The 6,919-nt window shown below is 39.1% G+C and overlaps 1 non-coding gene across 1 annotated transcript; it reads left to right on the top strand.

Annotated features, from left to right (window-relative positions):
* TRNAS-GGA lies at positions 887 to 958 on the top strand. The gene has a single exon. It is a non-coding gene; the product is annotated as a tRNA-Ser (tRNA).

The following is a 6,919-nucleotide window of genomic DNA, read 5'->3' as shown; positions in this document are numbered from 1 at the left end:
TTCTTCACAGTCCAGCTCTCACATCCATACATGACCACAGGAAAAACCATAGCCTTGACTAGACAGACCTTTGTTGGCAAAGTAATGTCTCTGCTTTTTAATATGCTATCTAGGTTGGTCATAACTTTCCTTCCAAGGAGTAAGCGTCTTTTAATTTCATGGCTGCAATCACCATCTGCAGTGATTTTGGAGCCCCAAAACATAAAGTCTGACACTGTTTCCACTGTTTCCCCATCTATATTTCCCATGAAGTGATGGGACTGGATGCCATGATCTGCGTTTTCTGAATGTTGAACTTTAAGCCAACTTTTTCACTCTCCTCTTTCACTTTCATCAAGAGGCTTTTTAGCTCCTCTTCACTTTCTGCCATAAGGTTGGTGTCATCTGCATATCTGAGGTTATTGATATTTCTCTCAGCAATCTTGATTCCAGCTTGTGCTTCTTCCAGCCCAGCGTTTATGTTAAAGGGATTTATATAGTCAAGAAATACAAGAGAGGAAAATTATCTACAAAATTAAACCCCAATCAACAAAACATCAGAAGGAACATATATATCAATAATTAAATGTAGACAGATTAAATGCTGCATCCAAAAGACACAGACTGGCTGAATGGATACAAAAGCAAGATGCATATACATGTTGTCTACAAGAAACCCACTTCAGACATAGAGACACATATAGACTGAAATTGAGAGGATTGAAAAATATATTTCATGCAAATGGACAGCAAAAGAAAGCTGGAGTAGCAATCCTCATATCAGACAAAATATACCTTAAATGTATAATATTACAAGAGATAAGGAAGAGGACACTACATAATGATCAAGGTATCAATCCAAGAGGAAGACATAACAATTGTAAATATCTATGCACCCAACAGGGCTTCCCTGGTGGCTCAGAGGTTAAAGTGTCTGCCTGGAATGCAGGAGACCTGGGTTCGATCCCCAGGTTGGGAAGATTCCCTGGAGAAGGAAATGGCAACCCACTCCAGTACTCTTGCCTGGAGAATCCCATGGAGGGAGGAGCCTGGTAGGCTACAGACCATGGGATGGCAAAGAGTCGGACATGACTGAGCGACTTCACTTTCAGTTTCACTATGCACCCAACATAGGAGCACCTCAATACATAAGACAAACACTAACAGACATAGAAGGAGAAATTTCTATGAGAATTCCTACAACAATAGTAGGAAACTTTAACACTTCACTCATACCAATGATCATCAAAACAGAAAATTAATAAGGAAACACAAGCATTAAATGATACATTAGATGAGATGGATCTCATTGATATCTTCAGGACATTCCATTCAAATGCAGAAGAATACACCTCTTTCTCAAGTACACATGGAACATTCTCCAAGATAGACCACATCTTGGGTCACAAATCAAACCTCAGTAAATTTAAGAAAATTGAAATCATATCAAGCATCTTTTCTGACTACAATGCTATGAGACTCGCTATCAATTGCAAGAAAAAAAAACTGCAAAAATCAGAGACACGTGGAGATTAAACAATACGAATAACAAACAGGTTACTGAAGAAATCAAGAGGGAAATTTTTAAAAATTCCTAGAAACAAATGACAATGAAAACACAACACCTCAAAACTATGGCATACAGCAAAAGTGGTTCTAAGAGGGAAGTTTATGGCAGTACAATTCTACCTCAAGAAACAAGAAAAAAACTTTGAATAGACTACCTAACTTTATACCTAAAACAACTGGAAAAAGGAAAACAAAGAAACCCCAAATCATCAGAAGGAAAGAAATCATAAGGATCAGAGAAGAAATAAATGAAAAAGAAATGAAATAAACCATAGTAAAGATTAATAAAACTATAGGCTGGTTCTTTGAGACGATAAACAAAATTGAGAAACCTTTAGCCAGACTCATCAAGAAAAAAAGTGAGAAGAATCAAATCAATAAAATCATAAATGAAAAAGGAGAGTTTACAACAGACAACACAGAAATACAAAGGATAACCTGGAAGAAATGGACGGATTCTTAGAAAAGTTCAATCTTCCAAGACTGAACCAGGAAGAAATGGAAATTATGAACAACCCAATTACAAGCCCTGAAATTGAAGCTGTAATCAAAAATCTCCCAAAATCAAAAGCCCAGGACCAGATGGCTTCACAAGAGAATTCTGTCAAACATTTAGAGGAGAGCTAATGCCTATGTTTCTAAAACTCTTTCAAAAAATTGCACAGGAAGGAACCCTTCCAAACTCAATCTACGAGGCCACCATCACCCTGATACCAAAGCCAGACAAAGACAACACAAAAAAAGGGAAACTATAGGCCAACATCACTGATGAAAATAGATGTAAAAATCCTCAACTAAAGTTTAGCAAACAGAATCCAACAACACAATAAAAAACACGTATACCTTGATCAAGTTGGGTTTATTCCAGGGATGCAAGGATTCTTCAATATATGCAAGTCAATTAATGTGATACATCATATTAACAAATTGAAGGATAAAAACTATATGAGCATCTCAATAGATGCATAAAAAGCCTTTGACAAAATTCAGCATCCATTTATGAGTAAGACTCTTCAAAAAATCAGCATAGGAGGAACCTTCCTCAACACAGTAAAGGCCATATTTGATAAGCCCACAGCAAACAATATTCTCAGTGGTGAAAAACTGAAAGCATTCCCCCTAAGATCAGGAACAAGACAAAGGTGTCCACTTTCACCACTATTATTAAACATAGTTCTGGTAGTCCTAGCTACAGCAATCAGAGAAAAAAAGAAATAAAAGGAGTCCATATGAGAAAAGAAGTAAAGCTCTCACTGTTTGAAGATGATATGATACTGTACATAGAAAACCCTAAAGATAGCATCAGGAAATCACTAGAGCTAATCAGTGAATTTAGCAAAGTCCCAGGATACAAAATCAATACACAGAAATCACTTGCATTTCTACATAGTAACAATGAAAATCAGAAAGAGCAATGAAGGAATCAATCCCATTCATCACTGCAACAAAAAGGATTAAATATCTAGGAGTAAACTTACCTAAGGAGACAGAAGACCTGTATATAAAACACTGATGAAAAAAATCAAAGCTGACCTAAACAGATGAAGAGATATTCCATGTTCCTGGTTAGGAAGAATTAATATTGTGAATATGACTATACAACCAAATGCAATCTACAGATCCCTATCAAATTGCCAATGGCATTTTTCACGGAACTATGACAAAAAAGTCACAATTCATCTGGAAACACAAAAGACTCCAAATAGCCAAAGTAGGCTTGAGAAAGAAGAATGGAGCTGGAGGAATCGACCTTCCTGTCTTCAGATTATACTGCAAAGCTACAGTCACCAAGACAGTATGGTACTGGCACAGAAACAGAAATATAGACCAATGGAACAAAGTAGAAAGCCCAGAAATAAATCCATGCACCAATGGGTACTTTATTTTTGACAAAAGAGGCAATAATACACAATGGGGCAAAGACAACCTCTTCAATAAATGGTGCTGGGAAACTGGACAGCTATATATAAAAGAATGAAATTAGAACGCTTCCTAATACCATACACAAAGGTAAACTCAAAATGGATTAAAGACCTAAATATAATATCAGAAACTATAAAATTCTTAGAGAGAAACATAGGCAGAACACTCGATGACGTAAATCAAAGCAAGATCCTCTATGACCCACCTCCTAGAATAATGGAAATAAAAACAAAAGTAAACAAGTGGGACGTGATTAAACTTAACAGCTTTTCAATAGCAAATGAAACTATAAGCAAGGTGAAAAGACAACCCTCAGAATGGGAGAATATAATAGCAAATGAAACAACTGGCAAAGGATTAATTTCCAAAATATACAAGCAGCTCATACAACTCAATATCAGAAAAACAAACAACCCAATCAAAAAGTCGGGAGAAGACCTAAACAGACATTTCTCCAAAGAAGACATACAGATAGCTAACAAACACGTGAAAAGATGCTCAACATCGCTCATTACTAGAGAAATGCAAATCAAAACCACAAGGAGATACCACCTGACACCAGTCAGAATGGCCATCATCAAAAAGCCTACAAACAATAAATGCTGGCGAGGGTGTGTTGAAAAGGGAATGTTCTTGCATTGTTTGTGGGAATGTAAACTGACACAGCCACTATGGAAGACAGTATGGAGATTCCTTTAAAAACTAGGAATAAAACCACCATATGACCCAGCAATCCCACCCCTAGGCATATACCCTGAGGAAACCAAAATTGAAAAAGATGAATGTATCCCATTGTTCACTGCACCATTATTTACAATAGCTAAAACATGGAAGCAATTTAGATGTTCATTGACAGATGAATGAATAAAGAATTGTGGTACATATACATAGTAAAACTAAAAGCTAGTTCTTTGAGAAGATAAATAATATTGACAAATCTTTAGCCAGACTCATCAAGAAAAAAAGAGAGAAGAATCAAATCAACAAAATTAGAAGTGAAAAAGGAGAGGTATTACTCATCCATAAAAAGGAATGCATTTGAGTCAGTTCTAATGAGGTGGATAAACACAGAGTAAAGTCAGTCAGAAAGAGAAAGATAAATATCACATAGTAATGCATATATATGGAATCTAGAAAAAATGGTTCAGTTCAGTTGCTCAGTCATGTCCAACTCTTTGTGACCCCATGAGCTGCCACACACCAGGCTTCCCTGTCCATAAAAAATGGTACTGAAGAATTTATTTGCAAGGCAGCAATGGAGAAACACACATAAGAAATAGACTTATGAACATGGGGAGAAGGGAGCGGAGGGTAAGATGTATGAAGAGAGTAACATGGAAACTCACATTACCATATGTAAAACAGAATTTTCTGTATGTTTCAGGAAACTCAGACAGGGGCTCTGTATCAACCTAGAGGGGTGGGATGGGAAGGGAGATGGGAGGCAGTTTCAAAAGGGAGAGGATATATGTATACCTATGGCTGATTCATGTTGGTGTTTGACAGAAAACAACAAAATTCTGTAGAGCAATTATCCTTCAATTAAAAAATGAATAAATGTTAAAAGAAAATTTTAAAATTACAGGGCAACTGACACAGCCAGAACTGTCCCTAGCAAAACGGAATGTGAGGTTACTGCCGTTATGACCAAGTTTGCATATGCAAGCAATGCCATCCACACCAGAACTATTATCTCTTGGACACTGTACAGTGTATTACATCTAACTGCATAAATGCTAAAAGGTGGAGGGGGAAATGTACATCTAGGGTTAATAAAGGATGATACACAACATGTCAAAGACTCTCTCTTCTTTTGGTGAGGGCTTCATGCTATCTACAGGGGTCTGCATTCTCTCCAAGCTCTTGTCTATCTCTCCTTTGGTCTGTAATGATCACTTTCCATCTCTGGGAGCCTTGTGTCTCCTGACTTAATGCATTGCAGGATACTGAGTCCAAGTTATGGAAAAGGCATAGCCATTAGTGCATTGCATCCACCCTGTTTAGATGATCTCACCCTCAACTATCAATATTAGAGCCAAGCCAAGCCCAGGAGGCACCATCAAGAGTCCCTCAGCTCCATTCACTTCCAACCAAGAGGTAGAGTGATGCCCAGATCAGAGAGCTTCATCTTCTGAGACAGGAGTGAGATGTGGCAACAGGAGGCAGAGGTTGCTACCTCTGTCTTTGACCACCTCATCAAACCAGAAGTTCTTTTTCCTTCCATGTGACCATTGTACAGCCTCAGTCCCAGAGGAGTGACTGTCCATGTGTAACAGTTTCTTTGCCGCAGACAATCTCAAGGTTAGCTGCAAGTATCTGTTAGCTGCAAATGTTTAAGCTTCAAATCTTTGTTAAGGGTTTCCTCTCCACCTGCTCTTCCTTCTATCTCTGTGTTGCCCCTCCTCCTCCTCATCTGACTCTCTAGAGGGCAGCAGAACCTAGTGGTCCATGGAGTCCCCTTCCCAGGTCGCCTCATGCCTTGGCCTTTCACCTATGAGGTGGGCATTGTTAGCTGCACTCACATCCTGGATTTTCTGAGGCTTGCAGAATTGACATAAGTCACTGAGAATAGAGCTAAGGAAATGGTCAGTACAATGTAAGACTAACACTGTAATTAGTACATGTATTTGCTTAGTCAACACAGGCAAATGCTTTAACTCAGTTCAAATGTCATTTTCCCAAGGAGACCCCCTGCTTCCCTGGACCAGACGAGCCCCTGAGATAAATTCCAAGGTATGTACTCTGAAGTATTTATCATTGTTTGCAATGGAATTTGCACTGTCTTAATTACTTAATCAATGCTTGTCTGCCCCCATGGGGCTGCAGGCCCCTGAGGTCAGAGTTCAAGGCAGTTTTTGTTCATCATCACATCTCCTGTGTCTTCTAGTACACAGTCTGGCATAGAGTGTGTTTACATTAAAGATTTGTTGCTTAAGTGGATGAATGATTAATAGATGCCACATCTATATGTATTGTATTAAAATAAGTTTGTGGTTTCACTGACTCAGGTAGGGGAAGGTGTGAGCCCTGAGATAAGTAAAGACTCCAATACAATAGAAGAGAAGCCAACAGAGACCCCTGCACACCTAGGTGCAGCCCACCCACCAGATTCTGTGGCTGCTGGTTCTTAATGAGCTGAGGACAGAGGCTGCAGCACGTAAGAGGAAAGCCTGTGGGTGCTAAGGAAGCCCCTCGTTTCTGAATGCCCTCTTCCTCTTAGCCCACAGGTAAGCTTGACCATAAAGTGGAGAATGACAGCAGGATCACCAGCAAGGTCACCTGCAAGGTCACAGTCCTCACCCTGTTACAGTCGACCTACGCCATTTGCTTCCCTGATAGCCTAGCAGCTAAAGAATCCCCCTGCAGTGTAGGAGAAACAGGAGATGTGGGTTTGATCCCTGGGTGGGGAAGATTCCCTAGAGGAGGAAGTGGAAACCTACTCCAGTAT

Source organism: Capra hircus, chromosome 2 (genome assembly GCF_001704415.2).
Source record: "Capra hircus breed San Clemente chromosome 2, ASM170441v1, whole genome shotgun sequence".
NCBI classification, from domain to species: Eukaryota; Metazoa; Chordata; class Mammalia; order Artiodactyla; family Bovidae; genus Capra; species Capra hircus.
This window is presented reverse-complemented; position numbering and strand designations above follow the sequence as displayed.